The sequence below is a fragment of the Phyllobates terribilis genome, unplaced genomic scaffold, assembly GCF_046119375.1.
Source record: "Phyllobates terribilis strain yellow unplaced genomic scaffold, ASM4611937v1 Scaffold_304__1_contigs__length_2301189, whole genome shotgun sequence".
Taxonomy (NCBI): Eukaryota; Metazoa; Chordata; class Amphibia; order Anura; family Dendrobatidae; genus Phyllobates; species Phyllobates terribilis.
The window spans coordinates 2228060-2253787 of record NW_027363064.1 but is presented as its reverse complement, the minus strand read 5'-3'; the positions used below and the strand labels follow the sequence as shown (position 1 = coordinate 2253787).

The following is a 25728-nucleotide window of genomic DNA, read 5'->3' as shown; positions in this document are numbered from 1 at the left end:
GCATTAAATGAAAGAAGTCAGTGTTCCAGCAGAAGGAGACAACGTTTCAGAAAAGGCATTGTAGCAAACCAAAAAAGAAATTTTAAGCGCAGCAGAGTAACCAGCGCACATACCTGTTAGCTCAGGTGAGTTTAAAAGGCTGCTGTTGATAACAAGGGCATTTGCTAAATAGATGGTGTGTGTGCAACAATATACTGAAAGGTCAATTATATTGTGCAGCTTATCTCACCACCTGTAGTTATTTAGGTGAAAGCTCCAAAATGCTTGCCTAATATGTCTGTTTATCCAAAAGGAAGTAAAAAGGGAGAGCTAGAAAGATAGCATTGCATCACATTACATGGCAATGCAATGCACAGTTGCTGAAGTTGAACCAAAATGAGCTTGTAATCTGGCTTCTGCAACTTTGAACATGAAAAATCCAATGAGGAGAAGAAAAGCAAAGCCAAAGAGTCCATCCCAAAATCTGACAAACAAGCAAAATGAACAAAAAACATTGAATTCAATTCTTTCTGATTTTAGAAACTGCATTAAAGAAGGAGTGCACCGGTCCTGGAGTTACTGCAATACCAGGTCAATGCGTGGAGTGGACAGAGCAAGCTCTTTTTCCATCTCCCTGTTCTAAAAATCCATTTAATATATGGTCCCCAGATAGGGGACGTATCAGATATTAAACTGATAAGAACAGATACTACACTTGATCTTAGCCAAAAGGCCGAGAAGCGATAACCAGAATTGGTTTCAAACTACGGAGCCACCCAACGATCCTGAAAAGTCCATTTGTGGAGATGAGCTCCTGGACTCCCGTTAAGAAGACATGTTGTCAACCTCTAGATCCCTTACATGCCTGCACTTTTCGGCTTGCTGCTGCTGCAATCCACGCGTTTTAGATCTGCATAACTCCACCTCTTTAAACACAGCACCTTCACCCCCTGCTGTTCCCACCCGCCTCAACACCGTTGGAAGGGAGGAGAACCAATTAAGGCGGGGGGTGGGGTGGAACGAGCAGCTGTCTACCCTTAGCAGGAGGGCTCCTGATTACATACCTCTCCTGCTGCTGCTGCTGCTGGCTGTCCAGCAGCAGACTGAAGGTGGCTGCTGCTGTGCACAGGTATATAAAGGCTCAGAGCCTATTATGACACGCGCAGCCAGCGTTCCATTGCCACATTCCATCTACTGCAGGCAGGATACCTGACTGGCTGAATGTCGCTGAGAAGCTCACAGAGACCGCCATAAGCAACAGTTTAACAGAATGCCACAGACTAATCAACCAAACTTTTTGGGTTGGGTTCTCTTTTATAGTCTGCAGGCATTAAATGAAAGAAGTCAGTGTTCCAGCAGAAGGAGACAACGTTTCAGAAAAGGCATTGTAGCAAACCAAAAAAGAAATTTTAAGCGCAGCAGAGTAACCAGCGCACATACCTGTTAGCTCAGGTGAGTTTAAAAGGCTGCTGTTGATAACAAGGGCATTTGCTAAATAGATGGTGTGTGTGCAACAATATACTGAAAGGTCAATTATATTGTGCAGCTTATCTCACCACCTGTAGTTATTTAGGTGAAAGCTCCAAAATGCTTGCCTAATATGTCTGTTTATCCAAAAGGAAGTAAAAAGGGAGAGCTAGAAAGATAGCATTGCATCACATTACATGGCAATGCAATGCACAGTTGCTGAAGTTGAACCAAAATGAGCTTGTAATCTGGCTTCTGCAACTTTGAACATGAAAAATCCAATGAGGAGAGGAAAAGCAAAGCCAAAGAGTCCATCCCAAAATCCGACAAACAAGCAAAATGAACAAAAAACATTGAATTCAATTCTTTCTGATTTTAGAAACTGCATTAAAGAAGGGGTGCACCGGTCCTGGAGATACTGCAATACCAGGTCAATGCGTGGAGTGGACAGAGCAAGCTCTTTTTCCATCTCCCTGTTCTAAAAATCCATTTAATATATGGTCCCCAGATAGGGGACGTATCAGATATTAAACTGATAAGAACAGATACTACACTTGATCTTAGCCAAAAGGCCGAGAAGCGATAACCAGAATTGGTTTCAAACTACGGAGCCACCCAAGGATCCTGAAAAGTCCATTTGTGGAGATGAGCTCCTGGACTCCCGTTAAGAAGACATGTTGTCAACCTCTAGATCCCTTACATGCCTGCACTTTTCGGCTTGCTGCTGCTGCAATCCACGCGTTTTAGATCTGCATAACTCCACCTCTTTAAACACAGCACCTTCACCCCCTGCTGTTCCCACCCGCCTCAACACCGTTGGAAGGGAGGAGAACCAATTAAGGCGGGGGGTGGGGTGGAACGAGCAGCTGTCTACCCTTAGCAGGAGGGCTCCTGATTACATACCTCTCCTGCTGCTGCTGCTGCTGCTGGCTGTCCAGCAGCAGACTGAAGGTGGCTGCTGCTGTGCACAGGTATATAAAGGCTCAGAGCCTATTATGACACGCGCAGCCAGCGTTCCATTGCCACATTCCATCTACTGCAGGCAGGATACCTGGCTGGCTGAATGTCGCTGAGAAGCTCACAGAGACCGCCATAAGCAACAGTTTAACAGAATGCCACAGACTAATCAACCAAACTTTTTGGGTTGGGTTCTCTTTTATAGTCTGCAGGCATTAAATGAAAGAAGTCAGTGTTCCAGCAGAAGGAGACAACGTTTCAGAAAAGGCATTGTAGCAAACCAAAAAAGAAATTTTAAGCGCAGCAGAGTAACCAGCGCACATACCTGTTAGCTCAGGTGAGTTTAAAAGGCTGCTGTTGATAACAAGGGCATTTGCTAAATAGATGGTGTGTGTGCAACAATATACTGAAAGGTCAATTATATTGTGCAGCTTATCTCACCACCTGTAGTTATTTAGGTGAAAGCTCCAAAATGCTTGACTAATATGTCTGTTTATCCAAAAGGAAGTAAAAAGGGAGAGCTAGAAAGATAGCATTGCATCACATTACATGGCAATGCAATGCACAGTTGCTGAAGTTGAACCAAAATGAGCTTGTAATCTGGCTTCTGCAACTTTGAACATGAAAAATCCAATGAGGAGAAGAAAAGCAAAGCCAAAGAGTCCATCCCAAAATCCGACAAACAAGCAAAATGAACAAAAAACATTGAATTCAATTCTTTCTGATTTTAGAAACTGCATTAAAGAAGGGGTGCACCGGTCCTGGAGATACTGCAATACCAGGTCAATGCGTGGAGTGGACAGAGCAAGCTCTTTTTCCATCTCCCTGTTCTAAAAATCCATTTAATATATGGTCCCCAGATAGGGGACGTATCAGATATTAAACTGATAAGAACAGATAAGGTTTCAACATAAATTTATTCAGATATAAAAAAGTACAAAAACACATTATTCTTATTTACAGCGTTAATAGAGCTCTTTCCACAGACATTATTAGTACAAAATAGTATTCCACATGTAAAAACACCATCTTCTATTCGCTTCGTGTTTACCCACATTTTTGACATCTTTCAAATAATAAATATACATTTCGCTAAAAACCATTCTAATACAATCATTGATGGAAATACAGTCACGTTTGAACAACAAAATATTCCTCACTTTCCACATAGCACTTTTTGCACAATTTATTATACACCAGCATATTTTGGTTTGATGTAAAGTTGGGCAATTAAAAAGTCCGTATAAAACATATTCGTGACAAAAGTCTTTCAGACCACAAACCCATTTCAAAAGCACCCCCAGTCTCCGCCAAAGTTCTTGCGCATAAAAACAGTTCCAAAACAGATGTAAAACCGTCTCATCACTTCCACACGAGTCTCTAGGACATTTTGCCCGCGCCGCCAGGCCTCTCCTGTGCTGAAAGTCTCTAGTTGGGAGGCACTGGTGGACGGACATCCAGGCAAGGTCTTTATGAATATTTGCGAGAAACTTTCCAAACACATTCCTCCAGACTCGCTTGGATCTGCTCCAGGAAAAGTTGATTACTTCAGATACTCTTTCTTCCCTTCTCAGATGAGTTATCAATTTCCTTCGGTCTTGAAGAATATCAGTATCCAAGTCTCTTAATTTATAATTTCTACATACTTTCTCTAAGATGATAAGATGCTTTGGGGGACATAATAAAACAGGCGAAGATAAGGATGGCCGTAGCCATCTCTTAAAAACATAACCACAAGTATATTTTAAAAACAGACTAAAAACACTGTTAGAATTAAGAAGCTTAAAACAGAAACAGAAGAAATTTATATACAAAAACATGCTCAAATCCGGGACATCCTTTCCACCATTTTGATGCCTTTTATACATTTCTGTGCGTTTTACTTTTTCCATCTTCGAGCCCCAAATAAATATAAACATGCAGCGAGTCAGCTTTTTGAGCATTAAGTCGGAGGGAGGGTACACAATTGCAACATATAACATCATTGGCAATAATACAGACTTAATAATTAGAACTTTCCCTTCGATTGACAAACTACGCAAATTCCAAAAGGATAGTTTCTTCACCATTTTCTCCTGGACCTCCCCCCAACTCACAACCCCGTCATTTTCTTTATTAAAAGTAATGCCCAAAATTTTAACTTTATCACACTTCATTTTGACTGCTGGTAGGTCCACTGTATCCCAGGAACCAATTGTCAAACACTCAGTTTTATTAAAATTCAACTTAAAACCTGAAGCCTGACTAAAAAAACTGGTACACCTCACCACCCTCCGGAGGGAAGCAGGATCCGTGCAGATGGCAGTAACATCGTCCATATACCCGAAGACTTTAATTTGGGCCCCCCCTCCACCCGGAACAGGGACCCCACGGATCACTTTATCTTTCCTAATTTGGCATAATAAAGGCTCCATAGCACAAATAAACAGGATCGGGGACAAAGGGCAGCCCTGCTTCACTCCGGATTCCAGCGGTATTTCACCTGTTAAGAAGCCATTAACAGAGATTTGACAATATGAATCTTTATACAAAATCTTAATTAGAGACATGATAAAATCCGGGATCGCCATCTTCTTTAAAACACTAAAAAGATACTTGTGCGATACCCTGTCGAACGCCTTCTCAAAGTCCAGCGCCAACAGGGCTAAATTCTGACCACGATCCCTAGTATACCATATTGCATCTCTTATGACATTTAACACCTCCGCAATACTCCTTCCCGGTACACCACAAACTTGTTCTGGTTGTATCAACTTATCAATTATCATTTTAAGCCGGCATGCAATAAATTTGGCTAATACTTTATAATCCATGTTGAGGAGGGTGATAGGCCTCCAATTTGCAAGGTCCTCACGAGCCCCTTTCTTTTTAAAGATCAAGGACACTATTCCCCTCCTCCATCCCTTGGGCAACCGTTTACACTTAAAAACCTCCTTAAAAAGTGCTAGAAGATCATCCTTTAAAATATCCCAGAAAGTCAGATAAAATTCGACGGGGAGACCGTCTGCTCCCGGAGCTTTGCCCTTTGAAAAACTTTTAAAAATGTTAAAAAGTTCCTCTAAGCTAAAATCCCGTATTAAAAACTCCTGATCTGACTGATTCAACTTAAAATCTAGGACATTAAGAGCATCTTGTAAAAAGGAATCATCCACACTTTTCTCACTAAAAAGGAGTCGGTAAAAATCAAAAGCCACGTTCTTCATGCCCTGTATAGTGGATTCTTCACCTAAACAAGTAATCGCATCTTTCCTCTCCATTGCTTTTTTAAAAAAGAAGCGTGTACATTTTTCATCTTCTTCTAACTGCTTTACCTTTGAATTAAAAATAACCTCTCTCCCCTTCTGCTCCAAAAGTGTATGTATTTCTGCTTTTAGGCTGACAATGTCTTCCTCCACCTCCAACCCAATCTCTTTAAATTTATAAAGTGTCTGCAGCCTAGTATTTAGATTTGAGAAAAATTGTTTTTTCTGTCTTGATTTCTTCCTCCCTGCCGTGATAAAAAAAAGCCTAATTTTATTTTTAATCTTTTCCCACCAAGACAACATTTTTATATAAGGAGGCCTATGTTGTCTCCATTCCTGGTAGGCTGTACAAAAATCCGACCTTATCTGAGGATCCTCCAGCAGATGTGTCCCCAAACGCCACAGTCCTTTGTTTATTCTCTGCTCTCCTTGGTATTCTAACTGTAATTTTAACATTTTGTGATCGGAAAATAAATTAGACATTAGATCAAACATCACCGGCTTAAAATCCACAGATAAAAACATAAAATCGATCCTAGAGGCCACTCCCCGACCGGACCATGTAAATCCAGGGTCCGTCGGTGAAAGAGACCTCCAGGCATCGCATAGCTTAAAATCAGTTTGAAAATTTTTTAGCAGAAAACATGACTTATCCAACTTACGGAGAGGGTCCCCTCCTACTCGTTGTTCGCCGACACTAAGGCAGTTGAAATCCCCACCTATCAGGAGGGGAGAAGACCCAACACAAAATACAGGCAAAATTTCAAACAATTGGATGCGCTCTTGCTTGTCGGGAGGAGCATACACATTAATTATGCGAAAACTAAAATTATTAATATGCAAATGTACTAACATTGCCCTGCCTGGTGTAATCTCTGTAACAGAGGAAAACACGATGTTATTACCACGACAGAGCAAACCCACTCCAGCAGACCTATTCACATTTGAGCCGGACCACACTGACGGTCCCGACTTCCAATCCTTTTTAAGCTCGTCATAATTAATTGAGTGTTGTAGTCCACATTCCTGCAATAAACACACATCAAAGTCTAAAGTCTCTAAATATTGAAAAAGAGCAGCCCTGCGAACAGGGCTCTTTAAAGATCTCACATTCAGTGAGAGGCATTTTATGGACGGCATTAAAGTCAAGGTGGGAGGGAGTCATCCAGAATCATCTTGACCTGTTCAGGACTATGATCCAACAGTGCCTCCAAGATCCCTGACTCCGGGGAAAAGGAAATGTTCATTGGATCCGAGGCAGTGACCGGGTATCCAGCTCCTGCTCCCTGCAGCCACAAATCACCGACACCCAAGGAAACATCCGGTGAATCCGGACAGACATCCGCACGCATCTTTTTCCCGCTGGGTTCAGGTAGGTCACTAGTGCAATCTTCTCCCACTACTGCCTCATGGTCTCTCTTCTCGAGGTCGTCACCTAGGGAAAAACACACTGCGTCCTGCTGGCTCGACACTTGAATAGCATCTGGGGCCTTCGCAGCAGGGCCCACCAGTGCCAACATACTGGGGGCACCCTGCTCCAGCACACCAGAAACACACACATCTTCAGGGGCCATCGACACAGAGACACCCTCCCGAACAGAAGAGCATCCCTGCTCCGGTCCCTGGACGGACCGCCCATAGTCCCCTTTTGGCGGGGGCTTCTTCTTTGCCACCTCCACTACAGAGGGGCCAGTAGAGCTTAGCTCAGTCCTGTCAAGGGGATCCTCCCCGACGGACACTGAGGGGCGAGCTAGAGATTGTCTTCGCCAGGGACCCCCAGTTGCCTCTGCATATGTCCGTACCTTGGTTCTCTGGGGGCAACTCCGGAATACATGTCCATCCTCCCCGCACAGATTACACTGTTTCTTGTGAGGACAGTCTTTCGTCAAGTGTCCATACTGGCTGCAATTATTACAACGGGCAGCCCTCCTCTCCTGGCAAGCGTCTTGGGTATGCCCCATTGTGCCACAATTCCTACAATACAAGGGCATACCTTGATAGAAGAGGTATCCTCGGCTCTTCCCGATTGTGAAGGTGGAGGGAGGGTGCTGTGTTCCTCCGACTCCCGTTGGATCCTTCTTTAATCGTGCCAGGAACCTCCGCTTCCCACACCAAAAATTAACTGCATTTTTAATTTTTCCTAAAAAGGACACGTCATCGCAATAGCGACGCAAGAAAGTCAAAATATCCAGCACTTCCACAAAAGGGTTAGGGAAGTGAACCACAATCTGGACTTCTTCATAAACAAATAATAAGGAAAAAATCAAACCTTCCATTTCGTCCATGTGGCTATTTTCGTTCACTTTCTGGACCAGTTGTTGGCAGCACCCTTGACTCCTAAAAGTGATGGTATAGGTACCTTTCGATTCGTTGTCCTGGAAGCAGAAGATGTCCTCTCTACTAAATCCCAGAAGTCCAAGAAGGATGATGTTGCAAACATACTGGATGTTTTTCTCACAGCGAAACTTCTCCAAAACGTCAATTCGCACTGTATTTCTCATCCGGGGTTCACCCGATGCATATGACAGCACAGCCGGCATCTCTTCCAAAAAAAGTACGCCAACTACGGAAAGAAAAAAAAGGCATATGCCTTTTTAGGGGATCACTTCCCGTTGCTCCCGGACTAAGCCTCTCTCCCTATAGCAGCAGGGGGGTGAAGTCCCTCCGAAGAGGAACGATCCCCCCAGGCCGAGAGAGAGGGTACCGGAAGCACCCAGATAGACAACAACCAAACAGACAAGCTGTAAGATCGAAGCCAAAAGGCCGAGAAGCGATAACCAGAATTGGTTTCAAACTACGGAGCCACCCAAGGATCCTGAAAAGTCCATTTGTGGAGATGAGCTCCTGGACTCCCGTTAAGAAGACATGTTGTCAACCTCTAGATCCCTTACATGCCTGCACTTTTCGGCTTGCTGCTGCTGCAATCCACGCGTTTTAGATCTGCATAACTCCACCTCTTTAAACACAGCACCTTCACCCCCTGCTGTTCCCACCCGCCTCAACACCGTTGGAAGGGAGGAGAACCAATTAAGGCGGGGGGTGGGGTGGAACGAGCAGCTGTCTACCCTTAGCAGGAGGGCTCCTGATTACATACCTCTCCTGCTGCTGCTGCTGCTGGCTGTCCAGCAGCAGACTGAAGGTGGCTGCTGCTGTGCACAGGTATATAAAGGCTCAGAGCCTATTATGACACGCGCAGCCAGCGTTCCATTGCCACATTCCATCTACTGCAGGCAGGATACCTGGCTGGCTGAATGTCGCTGAGAAGCTCACAGAGACCGCCATAAGCAACAGTTTAACAGAATGCCACAGACTAATCAACCAAACTTTTTGGGTTGGGTTCTCTTTTATAGTCTGCAGGCATTAAATGAAAGAAGTCAGTGTTCCAGCAGAAGGAGACAACGTTTCAGAAAAGGCATTGTAGCAAACCAAAAAAGAAATTTTAAGCGCAGCAGAGTAACCAGCGCACATACCTGTTAGCTCAGGTGAGTTTAAAAGGCTGCTGTTGATAACAAGGGCATTTGCTAAATAGATGGTGTGTGTGCAACAATATACTGAAAGGTCAATTATATTGTGCAGCTTATCTCACCACCTGTAGTTATTTAGGTGAAAGCTCCAAAATGCTTGCCTAATATGTCTGTTTATCCAAAAGGAAGTAAAAAGGGAGAGCTAGAAAGATAGCATTGCATCACATTACATGGCAATGCAATGCACAGTTGCTGAAGTTGAACCAAAATGAGCTTGTAATCTGGCTTCTGCAACTTTGAACATGAAAAATCCAATGAGGAGAAGAAAAGCAAAGCCAAAGAGTCCATCCCAAAATCTGACAAACAAGCAAAATGAACAAAAAACATTGAATTCAATTCTTTCTGATTTTAGAAACTGCATTAACGAAGGAGTGCACCGGTCCTGGAGTTACTGCAATACCAGGTCAATGCGTGGAGTGGACAGAGCAAGCTCTTTTTCCATCTCCCTGTTCTAAAAATCCATTTAATATATGGTCCCCAGATAGGGGACGTATCAGATATTAAACTGATAAGAACAGATACTACACTTGATCTTAGCCAAAAGGCCGAGAAGCGATAACCAGAATTGGTTTCAAACTACGGAGCCACCCAACGATCCTGAAAAGTCCATTTGTGGAGATGAGCTCCTGGACTCCCGTTAAGAAGACATGTTGTCAACCTCTAGATCCCTTTCATGCCTGCACTTTTCGGCTTGCTGCTGCTGCAATCCACGCGTTTTAGATCTGCATAACTCCACCTCTTTAAACACAGCACCTTCACCCCCTGCTGTTCCCACCCGCCTCAACACCGTTGGAAGGGAGGAGAACCAATTAAGGCGGGGGGTGGGGTGGAACGAGCAGCTGTCTACCCTTAGCAGGAGGGCTCCTGATTACATACCTCTCCTGCTGCTGCTGCTGCTGGCTGTCCAGCAGCAGACTGAAGGTGGCTGCTGCTGTGCACAGGTATATAAAGGCTCAGAGCCTATTATGACACGCGCAGCCAGCGTTCCATTGCCACATTCCATCTACTGCAGGCAGGATACCTGACTGGCTGAATGTCGCTGAGAAGCTCACAGAGACCGCCATAAGCAACAGTTTAACAGAATGCCACAGACTAATCAACCAAACTTTTTGGGTTGGGTTCTCTTTTATAGTCTGCAGGCATTAAATGAAAGAAGTCAGTGTTCCAGCAGAAGGAGACAACGTTTCAGAAAAGGCATTGTAGCAAACCAAAAAAGAAATTTTAAGCGCAGCAGAGTAACCAGCGCACATACCTGTTAGCTCAGGTGAGTTTAAAAGGCTGCTGTTGATAACAAGGGCATTTGCTAAATAGATGGTGTGTGTGCAACAATATACTGAAAGGTCAATTATATTGTGCAGCTTATCTCACCACCTGTAGTTATTTAGGTGAAAGCTCCAAAATGCTTGCCTAATATGTCTGTTTATCCAAAAGGAAGTAAAAAGGGAGAGCTAGAAAGATAGCATTGCATCACATTACATGGCAATGCAATGCACAGTTGCTGAAGTTGAACCAAAATGAGCTTGTAATCTGGCTTCTGCAACTTTGAACATGAAAAATCCAATGAGGAGAAGAAAAGCAAAGCCAAAGAGTCCATCCCAAAATCCGACAAACAAGCAAAATGAACAAAAAACATTGAATTCAATTCTTTCTGATTTTAGAAACTGCATTAAAGAAGGGGTGCACCGGTCCTGGAGATACTGCAATACCAGGTCAATGCGTGGAGTGGACAGAGCAAGCTCTTTTTCCATCTCCCTGTTCTAAAAATCCATTTAATATATGGTCCCCAGATAGGGGACGTATCAGATATTAAACTGATAAGAACAGATACTACACTTGATCTTAGCCAAAAGGCCGAGAAGCGATAACCAGAATTGGTTTCAAACTACGGAGCCACCCAAGGATCCTGAAAAGTCCATTTGTGGAGATGAGCTCCTGGACTCCCGTTAAGAAGACATGTTGTCAACCTCTAGATCCCTTACATGCCTGCACTTTTCGGCTTGCTGCTGCTGCAATCCACGCGTTTTAGATCTGCATAACTCCACCTCTTTAAACACAGCACCTTCACCCCCTGCTGTTCCCACCCGCCTCAACACCGTTGGAAGGGAGGAGAACCAATTAAGGCGGGGGGTGGGGTGGAACGAGCAGCTGTCTACCCTTAGCAGGAGGGCTCCTGATTACATACCTCTCCTGCTGCTGCTGCTGCTGGCTGTCCAGCAGCAGACTGAAGGTGGCTGCTGCTGTGCACAGGTATATAAAGGCTCAGAGCCTATTATGACACGCGCAGCCAGCGTTCCATTGCCACATTCCATCTACTGCAGGCAGGATACCTGGCTGGCTGAATGTCGCTGAGAAGCTCACAGAGACCGCCATAAGCAACAGTTTAACAGAATGCCACAGACTAATCAACCAAACTTTTTGGGTTGGGTTCTCTTTTATAGTCTGCAGGCATTAAATGAAAGAAGTCAGTGTTCCAGCAGAAGGAGACAACGTTTCAGAAAAGGCATTGTAGCAAACCAAAAAAGAAATTTTAAGTGCAGCAGAGTAACCAGCGCACATACCTGCTAGCTCAGGTGAGTTTAAAAGGCTGCTGTTGATAACAAGGGCATTTGCTAAATAGATGGTGTGTGTGCAACAATATACTGAAAGGTCAATTATATTGTGCAGCTTATCTCACCACCTGTAGTTATTTAGGTGAAAGCTCCAAAATGCTTGCCTAATATGTCTGTTTATCCAAAAGGAAGTAAAAAGGGAGAGCTAGAAAGATAGCATTGCATCACATTACATGGCAATGCAATGCACAGTTGCTGAAGTTGAACCAAAATGAGCTTGTAATCTGGCTTCTGCAACTTTGAACATGAAAAATCCAATGAGGAGAAGAAAAGCAAAGCCAAAGAGTCCATCCCAAAATCCGACAAACAAGCAAAATGAACAAAAAACATTGAATTCAATTCTTTCTGATTTTAGAAACTGCATTAAAGAAGGGGTGCACCGGTCCTGGAGATACTGCAATACCAGGTCAATGCGTGGAGTGGACAGAGCAAGCTCTTTTTCCATCTCCCTGTTCTAAAAATCCATTTAATATATGGTCCCCAGATAGGGGACGTATCAGATATTAAACTGATAAGAACAGATACTACACTTGATCTTAGCCAAAAGGCCGAGAAGCGATAACCAGAATTGGTTTCAAACTACGGAGCCACCCAAGGATCCTGAAAAGTCCATTTGTGGAGATGAGCTCCTGGACTCCCGTTAAGAAGACATGTTGTCAACCTCTAGATCCCTTACATGCCTGCACTTTTCGGCTTGCTGCTGCTGCAATCCACGCGTTTTAGATCTGCATAACTCCACCTCTTTAAACACAGCACCTTCACCCCCTGCTGTTCCCACCCGCCTCAACACCGTTGGAAGGGAGGAGAACCAATTAAGACGGGGGGTGGGGTGGAACGAGCAGCTGTCTACCCTTAGCAGGAGGGCTCCTGATTACATACCTCTCCTGCTGCTGCTGCTGCTGGCTGTCCAGCAGCAGACTGAAGGTGGCTGCTGCTGTGCACAGGTATATAAAGGCTCAGAGCCTATTATGACACGCGCAGCCAGCGTTCCATTGCCACATTCCATCTACTGCAGGCAGGATACCTGGCTGGCTGAATGTCGCTGAGAAGCTCACAGAGACCGCCATAAGCAACAGTTTAACAGAATGCCACAGACTAATCAACCAAACTTTTTGGGTTGGGTTCTCTTTTATAGTCTGCAGGCATTAAATGAAAGAAGTCAGTGTTCCAGCAGAAGGAGACAACGTTTCAGAAAAGGCATTGTAGCAAACCAAAAAAGAAATTTTAAGCGCAGCAGAGTAACCAGCGCACATACCTGTTAGCTCAGGTGAGTTTAAAAGGCTGCTGTTGATAACAAGGGCATTTGCTAAATAGATGGTGTGTGTGCAACAATATACTGAAAGGTCAATTATATTGTGCAGCTTATCTCACCACCTGTAGTTATTTAGGTGAAAGCTCCAAAATGCTTGCCTAATATGTCTGTTTATCCAAAAGGAAGTAAAAAGGGAGAGCTAGAAAGATAGCATTGCATCACATTACATGGCAATGCAATGCACAGTTGCTGAAGTTGAACCAAAATGAGCTTGTAATCTGGCTTCTGCAACTTTGAACATGAAAAATCCAATGAGGAGAAGAAAAGCAAAGCCAAAGAGTCCATCCCAAAATCCGACAAACAAGCAAAATGAACAAAAAACATTGAATTCAATTCTTTCTGATTTTAGAAACTGCATTAAAGAAGGGGTGCACCGGTCCTGGAGATACTGCAATACCAGGTCAATGCGTGGAGTGGACAGAGCAAGCTCTTTTTCCATCTCCCTGTTCTAAAAATCCATTTAATATATGGTCCCCAGATAGGGGACGTATCAGATATTAAACTGATAAGAACAGATTTTTTTTTTTTTTTTCTTTTTTTTTTTTTTAGCCCGAATTCGTGTACAAAACCCGAGTGCGCTTAAAAAAGTGACAAGTGCCACAAAAAAAGTGCACTAGGATGCTGGTCTTCTTGAAACCCTCTCCAAAAGGAGAAGGGTCCCCCAAACCATTCCCCGTCCCTCCGAGCCAAAAGGCCACAGCGAGGATCAGGGACAAAAAGCCACCTCCAGCCGAAGCCAGAGGCGACCCAATCTTACCCCCAGCACCTGCCCGAGTTCTCACCCGAGCAAGGCACTGGGAGCCAAACACTGTGCTCCCCTCCCGGAAGAGGGGAGCCAACAACGCTCTCCTCCCGAAAGAGGAGAGCCAGGGGGGTTCAGGGGGGAGCGGAACCTGATGGCCACACACTCCCCCCCTAGACCTGCCAAGAGAGGAACCCGTAAGGGAACCGCATCCCGACAAAATCCTAGTAGGACGTGACACACGTGAATAAGTGGACACACAGTGACAAAGAAATTAAATAAATAGTGAAGGTTTCACAGTATAATACTGCCCGGACCTTCGACCGGGAATTGAAAAATTCCCCATCCTAAGGCCAGAAGGCCCGGAATAAGGGTGTGTGCGAAGAAAGAAAATTTGAAGTGCTTGTGCAAATGTGCCATAAACTCAAGTGGGGTTCCCAATCCCAGTGAGTTAAGGCACCCCAGGGTCACCACTCCTGGGGCACTTCACACTTCGGGCTTTCGATCTTCCCCGGCCCAATGGCGTCGATCCTGGGGGGCCATGCTTTCCACCAGATGACTATATTAGCCACCTGGCGTACTAACAAGCGCCTAAACCCCAGTGTGCATAATGTATCAATCTACTAGGGCGGCCAACATCCAAAACCGCCTTTTCAAAAGATACTACACTTGATCTTAGCCAAAAGGCCGAGAAGCGATAACCAGAATTGGTTTCAAACTACGGAGCCACCCAAGGATCCTGAAAAGTCCATTTGTGGAGATGAGCTCCTGGACTCCCGTTAAGAAGACATGTTGTCAACCTCTAGATCCCTTACATGCCTGCACTTTTCGGCTTGCTGCTGCTGCAATCCACGCGTTTTAGATCTGCATAACTCCACCTCTTTAAACACAGCACCTTCACCCCCTGCTGTTCCCACCCGCCTCAACACCGTTGGAAGGGAGGAGAACCAATTAAGGCGGGGGGTGGGGTGGAACGAGCAGCTGTCTACCCTTAGCAGGAGGGCTCCTGATTACATACCTCTCCTGCTGCTGCTGCTGCTGGCTGTCCAGCAGCAGACTGAAGGTGGCTGCTGCTGTGCACAGGTATATAAAGGCTCAGAGCCTATTATGACACGCGCAGCCAGCGTTCCATTGCCACATTCCATCTACTGCAGGCAGGATACCTGGCTGGCTGAATGTCGCTGAGAAGCTCACAGAGACCGCCATAAGCAACAGTTTAACAGAATGCCACAGACTAATCAACCAAACTTTTTGGGTTGGGTTCTCTTTTATAGTCTGCAGGCATTAAATGAAAGAAGTCAGTGTTCCAGCAGAAGGAGACAACGTTTCAGAAAAGGCATTGTAGCAAACCAAAAAAGAAATTTTAAGCGCAGCAGAGTAACCAGCGCACATACCTGTTAGCTCAGGTGAGTTTAAAAGGCTGCTGTTGATAACAAGGGCATTTGCTAAATAGATGGTGTGTGTGCAACAATATACTGAAAGGTCAATTATATTGTGCAGCTTATCTCACCACCTGTAGTTATTTAGGTGAAAGCTCCAAAATGCTTGCCTAATATGTCTGTTTATCCAAAAGGAAGTAAAAAGGGAGAGCTAGAAAGATAGCATTGCATCACATTACATGGCAATGCAATGCACAGTTGCTGAAGTTGAACCAAAATGAGCTTGTAATCTGGCTTCTGCAACTTTGAACATGAAAAATCCAATGAGGAGAAGAAAAGCAAAGCCAAAGAGTCCATCCCAAAATCCGACAAACAAGCAAAATGAACAAAAAACATTGAATTCAATTCTTTCTGATTTTAGAAACTGCATTAAAGAAGGGGTGCACCGGTCCTGGAGATACAGCAATTCCAGGTCAATGCGTGGAGTGGACAGAGCAAGCTCTTTTTCCATCTCCCTGTTCTAAAAATCCATTTAATATATGGTCCCCAGATAGGGGACGTATCAGATATTAAACTGATAAGAACAGATACTACACTTGATCTTAGCCAAAAGGCCGAGAAGCGATAACCAGAATTGGTTTCAAACTACGGAGCCACCCAAGGATCCTGAAAAGTCCATTTGTGGAGATGAGCTCCTGGACTCCCGTTAAGAAGACATGTTGTCAACCTCTAGATCCCTTACATGCCTGCACTTTTCGGCTTGCTGCTGCTGCAATCCACGCGTTTTAGATCTGCATAACTCCACCTCTTTAAACACAGCACCTTCACCCCCTGCTGTTCCCACCCGCCTCAACACCGTTGGAAGGGAGGAGAACCAATTAAGGCGGGGGGTGGGGTGGAACGAGCAGCTGTCTACCCTTAGCAGGAGGGCTCCTGATTACATACCTCTCCTGCTGCTGCTGCTGCTGGCTGTCCAGCAGCAGACTGAAGGTGGCTGCTGCTGTGCACAGGTATATAAAGGCTCAGAGCCTATTATGACACGCGCAGCCAGCGTTCCATTGCCACATTCCATCTACTGCAGGCAGGATACCTGGCTGGCTGAATGTCGCTGAGAAGCTCACAGAGACCGCCATAAGCAACAGTTTAACAGAATGCCACAGACTAATCAACCAAACTTTTTGGGTTGGGTTCTCTTTTATAGTCTGCAGGCATTAAATGAAAGAAGTCAGTGTTCCAGCAGAAGGAGACAACGTTTCAGAAAAGGCATTGTAGCAAACCAAAAAAGAAATTTTAAGCGCAGCAGAGTAACCAGCGCACATACCTGTTAGCTCAGGTGAGTTTAAAAGGCTGCTGTTGATAACAAGGGCATTTGCTAAATAGATGGTGTGTGTGCAACAATATACTGAAAGGTCAATTATATTGTGCAGCTTATCTCACCACCTGTAGTTATTTAGGTGAAAGCTCCAAAATGCTTGCCTAATATGTCTGTTTATCCAAAAGGAAGTAAAAAGGGAGAGCTAGAAAGATAGCATTGCATCACATTACATGGCAATGCAATGCACAGTTGCTGAAGTTGAACCAAAATGAGCTTGTAATCTGGCTTCTGCAACTTTGAACATGAAAAATCCAATGAGGAGAAGAAAAGCAAAGCCAAAGAGTCCATCCCAAAATCCGACAAACAAGCAAAATGAACAAAAAACATTGAATTCAATTCTTTCTGATTTTAGAAACTGCATTAAAGAAGGGGTGCACCGGTCCTGGAGATACTGCAATACCAGGTCAATGCGTGGAGTGGACAGAGCAAGCTCTTTTTCCATCTCCCTGTTCTAAAAATCCATTTAATATATGGTCCCCAGATAGGGGACGTATCAGATATTAAACTGATAAGAACAGATACTACACTTGATCTTAGCCAAAAGGCCGAGAAGCGATAACCAGAATTGGTTTCAAACTACGGAGCCACCCAAGGATCCTGAAAAGTCCATTTGTGGAGATGAGCTCCTGGACTCCCGTTAAGAAGACATGTTGTCAACCTCTAGATCCCTTACATGCCTGCACTTTTCGGCTTGCTGCTGCTGCAATCCACGCGTTTTAGATCTGCATAACTCCACCTCTTTAAACACAGCACCTTCACCCCCTGCTGTTCCCACCCGCCTCAACACCGTTGGAAGGGAGGAGAACCAATTAAGGCGGGGGGTGGGGTGGAACGAGCAGCTGTCTACCCTTAGCAGGAGGGCTCCTGATTACATACCTCTCCTGCTGCTGCTGCTGCTGGCTGTCCAGCAGCAGACTGAAGGTGGCTGCTGCTGTGCACAGGTATATAAAGGCTCAGAGCCTATTATGACACGCGCAGCCAGCGTTCCATTGCCACATTCCATCTACTGCAGGCAGGATACCTGGCTGGCTGAATGTCGCTGAGAAGCTCACAGAGACCGCCATAAGCAACAGTTTAACAGAATGCCACAGACTAATCAACCAAACTTTTTGGGTTGGGTTCTCTTTTATAGTCTGCAGGCATTAAATGAAAGAAGTCAGTGTTCCAGCAGAAGGAGACAACGTTTCAGAAAAGGCATTGTAGCAAACCAAAAAAGAAATTTTAAGCGCAGCAGAGTAACCAGCGCACATACCTGTTAGCTTAGGTGAGTTTAAAAGGCTGCTGTTGATAACAAGGGCATTTGCTAAATAGATGGTGTGTGTGCAACAATATACTGAAAGGTCAATTATATTGTGCAGCTTATCTCACCACCTGTAGTTATTTAGGTGAAAGCTCCAAAATGCTTGCCTAATATGTCTGTTTATCCAAAAGGAAGTAAAAAGGGAGAGCTAGAAAGATAGCATTGCATCACATTACATGGCAATGCAATGCACAGTTGCTGAAGTTGAACCAAAATGAGCTTGTAATCTGGCTTCTGCAACTTTGAACATGAAAAATCCAATGAGGAGAAGAAAAGCAAAGCCAAAGAGTCCATCCCAAAATCCGACAAACAAGCAAAATGAACAAAAAACATTGAATTCAATTCTTTCTGATTTTAGAAACTGCATTAAAGAAGGGGTGCACCGGTCCTGGAGATACTGCAATACCAGGTCAATGCGTGGAGTGGACAGAGCAAGCTCTTTTTCCATCTCCCTGTTCTAAAAATCCATTTAATATATGGTCCCCAGATAGGGGACGTATCAGATATTAAACTGATAAGAACAGATACTACACTTGATCTTAGCCAAAAGGCCGAGAAGCGATAACCAGAATTGGTTTCAAACTACGGAGCCACCCAAGGATCCTGAAAAGTCCATTTGTGGAGATGAGCTCCTGGACTCCCGTTAAGAAGACATGTTGTCAACCTCTAGATCCCTTACATGCCTGCACTTTTCGGCTTGCTGCTGCTGCAATCCACGCGTTTTAGATCTGCATAACTCCACCTCTTTAAACACAGCACCTTCACCCCCTGCTGTTCCCACCCGCCTCAACACCGTTGGAAGGGAGGAGAACCAATTAAGGCGGGGGGTGGGGTGGAACGAGCAGCTGTCTACCCTTAGCAGGAGGGCTCCTGATTACATACCTCTCCTGCTGCTGCTGCTGCTGGCTGTCCAGCAGCAGACTGAAGGTGGCTGCTGCTGTGCACAGGTATATAAAGGCTCAGAGCCTATTATGACACGCGCAGCCAGCGTTCCATTGCCACATTCCATCTACTGCAGGCAGGATACCTGGCTGGCTGAATGTCGCTGAGAAGCTCACAGAGACCGCCATAAGCAACAGTTTAACAGAATGCCACAGACTAATCAACCAAACTTTTTGGGTTGGGTTCTCTTTTATAGTCTGCAGGCATTAAATGAAAGAAGTCAGTGTTCCAGCAGAAGGAGACAACGTTTCAGAAAAGGCATTGTAGCAAACCAAAAAAGAAATTTTAAGCGCAGCAGAGTAACCAGCGCACATACCTGTTAGCTCAGGTGAGTTTAAAAGGCTGCTGTTGATAACAAGGGCATTTGCTAAATAGATGGTGTGTGTGCAACAATATACTGAAAGGTCAATTATATTGTGCAGCTTATCTCACCACCTGTAGTTATTTAGGTGAAAGCTCCAAAATGCTTGCCTAATATGTCTGTTTATCCAAAAGGAAGTAAAAAGGGAGAGCTAGAAAGATAGCATTGCATCACATTACATGGCAATGCAATGCACAGTTGCTGAAGTTGAACCAAAATGAGCTTGTAATCTGGCTTCTGCAACTTTGAACATGAAAAATCCAATGAGGAGAAGAAAAGCAAAGCCAAAGAGTCCATCCCAAAATCCGACAAACAAGCAAAATGAACAAAAAACATTGAATTCAATTCTTTCTGATTTTAGAAACTGCATTAAAGAAGGGGTGCACCGGTCCTGGAGATACTGCAATACCAGGTCAATGCGTGGAGTGGACAGAGCAAGCTCTTTTTCCATCTCCCTGTTCTAAAAATCCATTTAATATATGGTCCCCAGATAGGGGACGTATCAGATATTAAACTGATAAGAACAGATACTACACTTGATCTTAGCCAAAAGGCCGAGAAGCGATAACCAGAATTGGTTTCAAACTACGGAGCCACCCAAGGATCCTGAAAAGTCCATTTGTGGAGATGAGCTCCTGGACTCCCGTTAAGAAGACATGTTGTCAACCTCTAGATCCCTTACATGCCTGCACTTTTCGGCTTGCTGCTGCTGCAATCCACGCGTTTTAGATCTGCATAACTCCACCTCTTTAAACACAGCACCTTCACCCCCTGCTGTTCCCACCCGCCTCAACACCGTTGGAAGGGAGGAGAACCAATTAAGGCGGGGGGTGGGGTGGAACGAGCAGCTGTCTACCCTTAGCAGGAGGGCTCCTGATTACATACCTCTCCTGCTGCTGCTGCTGCTGGCTGTCCAGCAGCAGACTGAAGGTGGCTGCTGCTGTGCACAGGTATATAAAGGCTCAGAGCCTATTATGACACGCGCAGCCAGCGTTCCATTGCCACATTCCATCTACTGCAGGCAGGATACCTGGCTGGCTGAATGTCGCTGAGAAGCTCACAGAGACCGCCATAAGCAACAGTTTAACAGAATGCCACAGACTAATCAACCAAACTTTTTGGGTTGGGTTCTCTTTTATAGTCTGCAGGCATTAAATGAAAGAAGTCAGTGTTCCAGCAGAAGGAGACAACGTTTCAGAAAAGGCATTGTAGCAAACCAAAAAAGAAATTTTAAGCGCAGCAGAGTAACCAGCGCACATACCTGTTAGCTTAGGTGAGTTTAAAAGGCTGCTGTTGATAACAAGGGCATTTGCTAAATAGATGGTGTGTGTGCAACAATATACTGAAAGGTCAATTATATTGTGCAGCTTATCTCACCACCTGTAGTTATTTAGGTGAAAGCTCCAAAATGCTTGCCTAATATGTCTGTTTATCCAAAAGGAAGTAAAAAGGGAGAGCTAGAAAGATAGCATTGCATCACATTACATGGCAATGCAATGCACAGTTGCTGAAGTTGAACCAAAATGAGCTTGTAATCTGGCTTCTGCAACTTTGAACATGAAAAATCCAATGAGGAGAAGAAAAGCAAAGCCAAAGAGTCCATCCCAAAATCCGACAAACAAGCAAAATGAACAAAAAACATTGAATTCAATTCTTTCTGATTTTAGAAACTGCATTAAAGAAGGGGTGCACCGGTCCTGGAGATACTGCAATACCAGGTCAATGCGTGGAGTGGACAGAGCAAGCTCTTTTTCCATCTCCCTGTTCTAAAAATCCATTTAATATATGGTCCCCAGATAGGGGACGTATCAGATATTAAACTGATAAGAACAGATACTACACTTGATCTTAGCCAAAAGGCCGAGAAGCGATAACCAGAATTGGTTTCAAACTACGGAGCCACCCAAGGATCCTGAAAAGTCCATTTGTGGAGATGAGCTCCTGGACTCCCGTTAAGAAGACATGTTGTCAACCTCTAGATCCCTTACATGCCTGCACTTTTCGGCTTGCTGCTGCTGCAATCCACGCGTTTTAGATCTGCATAACTCCACCTCTTTAAACACAGCACCTTCACCCCCTGCTGTTCCCACCCGCCTCAACACCGTTGGAAGGGAGGAGAACCAATTAAGGCGGGGGGTGGGGTGGAACGAGCAGCTGTCTACCCTTAGCAGGAGGGCTCCTGATTACATACCTCTCCTGCTGCTGCTGCTGCTGGCTGTCCAGCAGCAGACTGAAGGTGGCTGCTGCTGTGCACAGGTATATAAAGGCTCAGAGCCTATTATGACACGCGCAGCCAGCGTTCCATTGCCACATTCCATCTACTGCAGGCAGGATACCTGGCTGGCTGAATGTCGCTGAGAAGCTCACAGAGACCGCCATAAGCAACAGTTTAACAGAATGCCACAGACTAATCAACCAAACTTTTTGGGTTGGGTTCTCTTTTATAGTCTGCAGGCATTAAATGAAAGAAGTCAGTGTTCCAGCAGAAGGAGACAACGTTTCAGAAAAGGCATTGTAGCAAACCAAAAAAGAAATTTTAAGCGCAGCAGAGTAACCAGCGCACATACCTGTTAGCTCAGGTGAGTTTAAAAGGCTGCTGTTGATAACAAGGGCATTTGCTAAATAGATGGTGTGTGTGCAACAATATACTGAAAGGTCAATTATATTGTGCAGCTTATCTCACCACCTGTAGTTATTTAGGTGAAAGCTCCAAAATGCTTGCCTAATATGTCTGTTTATCCAAAAGGAAGTAAAAAGGGAGAGCTAGAAAGATAGCATTGCATCACATTACATGGCAATGCAATGCACAGTTGCTGAAGTTGAACCAAAATGAGCTTGTAATCTGGCTTCTGCAACTTTGAACATGAAAAATCCAATGAGGAGAAGAAAAGCAAAGCCAAAGAGTCCATCCCAAAATCCGACAAACAAGCAAAATGAACAAAAAACATTGAATTCAATTCTTTCTGATTTTAGAAACTGCATTAAAGAAGGGGTGCACCGGTCCTGGAGATACTGCAATACCAGGTCAATGCGTGGAGTGGACAGAGCAAGCTCTTTTTCCATCTCCCTGTTCTAAAAATCCATTTAATATATGGTCCCCAGATAGGGGACGTATCAGATATTAAACTGATAAGAACAGATTTTTTTTTTTAATTGAATGCGTCAGAAGACGCGACATAAATTAAATTCCATTTGCATGGATAACCAAAAAAATGTCGCCTACGCCTTCATCATCCGAATTCAACTTTTTGTTTTTTTTAAGAAAATTTAATGATAATTAATAAATAAAACATAACATAACATATCCTTACATCAACAACAAAAAACTTCCAACAAAAACATCAACTCAACATTTTTCTTCTTCCACGTTTCTTCTTCCTCCATGACATGTCCAACAATTTCCAGTCAAAACCTTGCAGCAAAATCTTTTCATCTTCTTCAGCTTCAGCACTGGTATCAACACAATCCTGCATTACTTTCTCTTTTCCCTTATCATCCACCTTCCTTTTTTCCTTAACGTCTTTACTTCTAGGTACTCTCTCCAGTCTGCAAAACATAGAGTCCCCAACTCCTGAGAACTCCTGCTTCTCTCCCACAAACTCCTTCTTATTTTCAACTACTTGTATATCTTTGTCTTCTTTCTCTTTACAATCTTCAAACGATTCTTCAAATATCTTTTTCCCTTTCTCCTCTTTTTTCCCACCTTCCTCATAACAAAATCCAGGTTTCCCATTATCAATTCTTCTTTTACTATTTTCCACATAACTGAATCCACATTTACCATTTATAACAATCCTTCCTAAACTTAGTTCATTTTGTCCATTTTCCCAAACTAGGAAACTTCTCTTCCCATTCCAGACTCCCACTTTATTTAAGTAGTCCTTCTGGAATTTTACCAAAATACTCCATGGCTTCAAAAACTCCATCACTTCCTCCATCTCTACAAAGGGGTCATCCATACAGATAACCACCTTTTTCGGCCTTCCAGCAAAAAGAGCATTAACTCCAATTTCTTTTCCTTCCCAATTCTTGAGAAGACAAATACACTTTTCTTCAGACTTCAGTGTTACGTCAAATACCTTTTTAAACTTGATTTCTTGCATACAAAAAATGTCCTCTTCAATGATCGTCCCATACTTGAACAGAATATCCAAGATCTGATTCTCCTCCAACGAAAAATCCTCCAACTCCGTCTTCACATAGAACCGTAAACAGTTCCTCTTCCTCGTCAACTCCATCTTCTTCCTCCAAAAGAACTGCCCCCCACAGCTATGTGTGGTGACACGATGATCGCCTCTCGTTGCCCAGGGACTAATCCGACTCCCCAATAGCAGCAGGAGGGTGAAGCCCTGCCGTTAGACAAAGCGATCCCCCCAGGCCAAGGAGCCGGGTACCCTGGGCACCTCCTAGCCAAGGCCAAGGCAGCAACTGGTAAATCACTGCACCTGATGTTAGCCAAAAGGCCGAGAAGCGATAACCAGAATTGGTTTCAAACTACGGAGCCACCCAAGGATCCTGAAAAGTCCATTTGTGGAGATGAGCTCCTGGACTCCCGTTAAGAAGACATGTTGTCAACCTCTAGATCCCTTACATGCCTGCACTTTTCGGCTTGCTGCTGCTGCAATCCACGCGTTTTAGATCTGCATAACTCCACCTCTTTAAACACAGCACCTTCACCCCCTGCTGTTCCCACCCGCCTCAACACCGTTGGAAGGGAGGAGAACCAATTAAGGCGGGGGGTGGGGTGGAACGAGCAGCTGTCTACCCTTAGCAGGAGGGCTCCTGATTACATACCTCTCCTGCTGCTGCTGCTGCTGGCTGTCCAGCAGCAGACTGAAGGTGGCTGCTGCTGTGCACAGGTATATAAAGGCTCAGAGCCTATTATGACATGCGCAGCCAGCGTTCCATTGCCACATTCCATCTACTGCAGGCAGGATACCTGGCTGGCTGAATGTCGCTGAGAAGCTCACAGAGACCGCCATAAGCAACAGTTTAACAGAATGCCACAGACTAATCAACCAAACTTTTTGGGTTGGGTTCTCTTTTATAGTCTGCAGGCATTAAATGAAAGAAGTCAGTGTTCCAGCAGAAGGAGACAACGTTTCAGAAAAGGCATTGTAGCAAACCAAAAAAGAAATTTTAAGTGCAGCAGAGTAACCAGCGCACATACCTGTTAGCTCAGGTGAGTTTAAAAGGCTGCTGTTGATAACAAGGGCATTTGCTAAATAGATGGTGTGTGTGCAACAATATACTGAAAGGTCAATTATATTGTGCAGCTTATCTCACCACCTGTAGTTATTTAGGTGAAAGCTCCAAAATGCTTGCCTAATATGTCTGTTTATCCAAAAGGAAGTAAAAAGGGAGAGCTAGAAAGATAGCATTGCATCACATTACATGGCAATGCAATGCACAGTTGCTGAAGTTGAACCAAAATGAGCTTGTAATCTGGCTTCTGCAACTTTGAACATGAAAAATCCAATGAGGAGAAGAAAAGCAAAGCCAAAGAGTCCATCCCAAAATCCGACAAACAAGCAAAATGAACAAAAAACATTGAATTCAATTCTTTCTGATTTTAGAAACTGCATTAAAGAAGGGGTGCACCGGTCCTGGAGATACTGCAATACCAGGTCAATGCGTGGAGTGGACAGAGCAAGCTCTTTTTCCATCTCCCTGTTCTAAAAATCCATTTAATATATGGTCCCCAGATAGGGGACGTATCAGATATTAAACTGATAAGAACAGATTTTTTTTTTTTTTTTTTGAAAGCCCGAATTCGTGTACAAAACCCGAGTGCGCTTAAAAAAGTGACAAGTGCCACAAAAAAAGTGCACTAGGATGCTGGTCTTCTTGAAACCCTCTCCAAAAGGAGAAGGGTCCCCCAAACCATTCCCCGTCCCTCCGAGCCAAAAGGCCACAGCGAGGAACAGGGACAAAAAGCCACCTCCAGCCGAAGCCAGAGGCGACCCAATCTTACCCCCAGCACCTGCCCGAGTTCTCACCCGAGCAAGGCACTGGGAGCCAAAGACTGTGCTCCCCTCCCGGAAGAGGGGAGCCAACAACGCTCTCCTCCCGAAAGAGGAGAGCCAGGGGGGTTCAGGGGGGAGCGGAACCTGATGGCCACACACTCCCCCCCTAGACCTGCCAAGAGAGGAACCCGTAAGGGAACCGCATCCCGACAAAATCCTAGTAGGACGTGACACACGTGAATAAGTGGACACACAGTGACAAAGAAATTAAATAAATAGTGAAGGTTTCACATTATAATACTGCCCGGACCTTCGACCGGGAATTGAAAAATTCCCCATCCTAAGGCCAGAAGGCCCGGAATAAGGGTGTGTGCGAAGAAAGAAAATTTGAAGTGCTTGTGCAAATGTGCCATAAACTCAAGTGGGGTTCCCAATCCCAGTGAGTTAAGGCACCCCAGGGTCACCACTCCTGGGGCACTTCACACTTCGGGCTTTCGATCTTCCCCGGCCCAATGGCGTCGATCCTGGGGGGCCATGCTTTCCACGAGATGACTATATTAGCCACCTGGCGTA

The 25728-nt window shown here is 44.6% G+C and overlaps 13 non-coding genes and 2 pseudogenes across 13 annotated transcripts; all 15 read right to left on the bottom strand.

Moving 5' to 3' along the window:
- Window positions 1-533: 533 nt before the first annotated feature.
- LOC141220869 (U2 spliceosomal RNA) lies at window positions 534-724 on the bottom strand. Its single transcript, XR_012288998.1, has one exon. It is a non-coding gene; the product is annotated as a U2 spliceosomal RNA (small nuclear RNA).
- Window positions 725-1839: 1115 nt separating this feature from the next.
- Window positions 1840-2030, bottom strand: LOC141220827 (U2 spliceosomal RNA). Its single transcript, XR_012288958.1, has one exon. It is a non-coding gene; the product is annotated as a U2 spliceosomal RNA (small nuclear RNA).
- Window positions 2031-3148: 1118 nt separating this feature from the next.
- On the bottom strand, window positions 3149-3331 carry LOC141220895 (U2 spliceosomal RNA). The gene has a single exon (XR_012289024.1). It is a non-coding gene; the product is annotated as a U2 spliceosomal RNA (small nuclear RNA).
- A 6204-nt stretch (window positions 3332-9535) lies between these two features.
- LOC141220868 (U2 spliceosomal RNA) lies at window positions 9536-9726 on the bottom strand. Its single transcript, XR_012288997.1, has one exon. It is a non-coding gene; the product is annotated as a U2 spliceosomal RNA (small nuclear RNA).
- A 1115-nt stretch (window positions 9727-10841) lies between these two features.
- Window positions 10842-11032, bottom strand: LOC141220826 (U2 spliceosomal RNA). Its single transcript, XR_012288957.1, has one exon. It is a non-coding gene; the product is annotated as a U2 spliceosomal RNA (small nuclear RNA).
- Window positions 11033-12147: 1115 nt separating this feature from the next.
- Window positions 12148-12338, bottom strand: LOC141220825 (U2 spliceosomal RNA). The gene has a single exon (XR_012288956.1). It is a non-coding gene; the product is annotated as a U2 spliceosomal RNA (small nuclear RNA).
- A 1115-nt stretch (window positions 12339-13453) lies between these two features.
- LOC141220915 (U2 spliceosomal RNA) lies at window positions 13454-13679 on the bottom strand (annotated as a pseudogene).
- Window positions 13680-14439: 760 nt separating this feature from the next.
- LOC141220928 (U2 spliceosomal RNA) lies at window positions 14440-14531 on the bottom strand (annotated as a pseudogene).
- A 1115-nt stretch (window positions 14532-15646) lies between these two features.
- LOC141220872 (U2 spliceosomal RNA) lies at window positions 15647-15837 on the bottom strand. The gene has a single exon (XR_012289001.1). It is a non-coding gene; the product is annotated as a U2 spliceosomal RNA (small nuclear RNA).
- Window positions 15838-16952: 1115 nt separating this feature from the next.
- Window positions 16953-17143, bottom strand: LOC141220824 (U2 spliceosomal RNA). Its single transcript, XR_012288955.1, has one exon. It is a non-coding gene; the product is annotated as a U2 spliceosomal RNA (small nuclear RNA).
- Window positions 17144-18258: 1115 nt separating this feature from the next.
- LOC141220823 (U2 spliceosomal RNA) lies at window positions 18259-18449 on the bottom strand. Its single transcript, XR_012288954.1, has one exon. It is a non-coding gene; the product is annotated as a U2 spliceosomal RNA (small nuclear RNA).
- Window positions 18450-19564: 1115 nt separating this feature from the next.
- On the bottom strand, window positions 19565-19755 carry LOC141220822 (U2 spliceosomal RNA). Its single transcript, XR_012288953.1, has one exon. It is a non-coding gene; the product is annotated as a U2 spliceosomal RNA (small nuclear RNA).
- A 1115-nt stretch (window positions 19756-20870) lies between these two features.
- Window positions 20871-21061, bottom strand: LOC141220821 (U2 spliceosomal RNA). Its single transcript, XR_012288952.1, has one exon. It is a non-coding gene; the product is annotated as a U2 spliceosomal RNA (small nuclear RNA).
- A 1115-nt stretch (window positions 21062-22176) lies between these two features.
- On the bottom strand, window positions 22177-22367 carry LOC141220896 (U2 spliceosomal RNA). Its single transcript, XR_012289025.1, has one exon. It is a non-coding gene; the product is annotated as a U2 spliceosomal RNA (small nuclear RNA).
- Window positions 22368-24779: 2412 nt separating this feature from the next.
- On the bottom strand, window positions 24780-24961 carry LOC141220913 (U2 spliceosomal RNA). The gene has a single exon (XR_012289040.1). It is a non-coding gene; the product is annotated as a U2 spliceosomal RNA (small nuclear RNA).
- Between the last annotated feature and the right edge of the window lie 767 nt (window positions 24962-25728).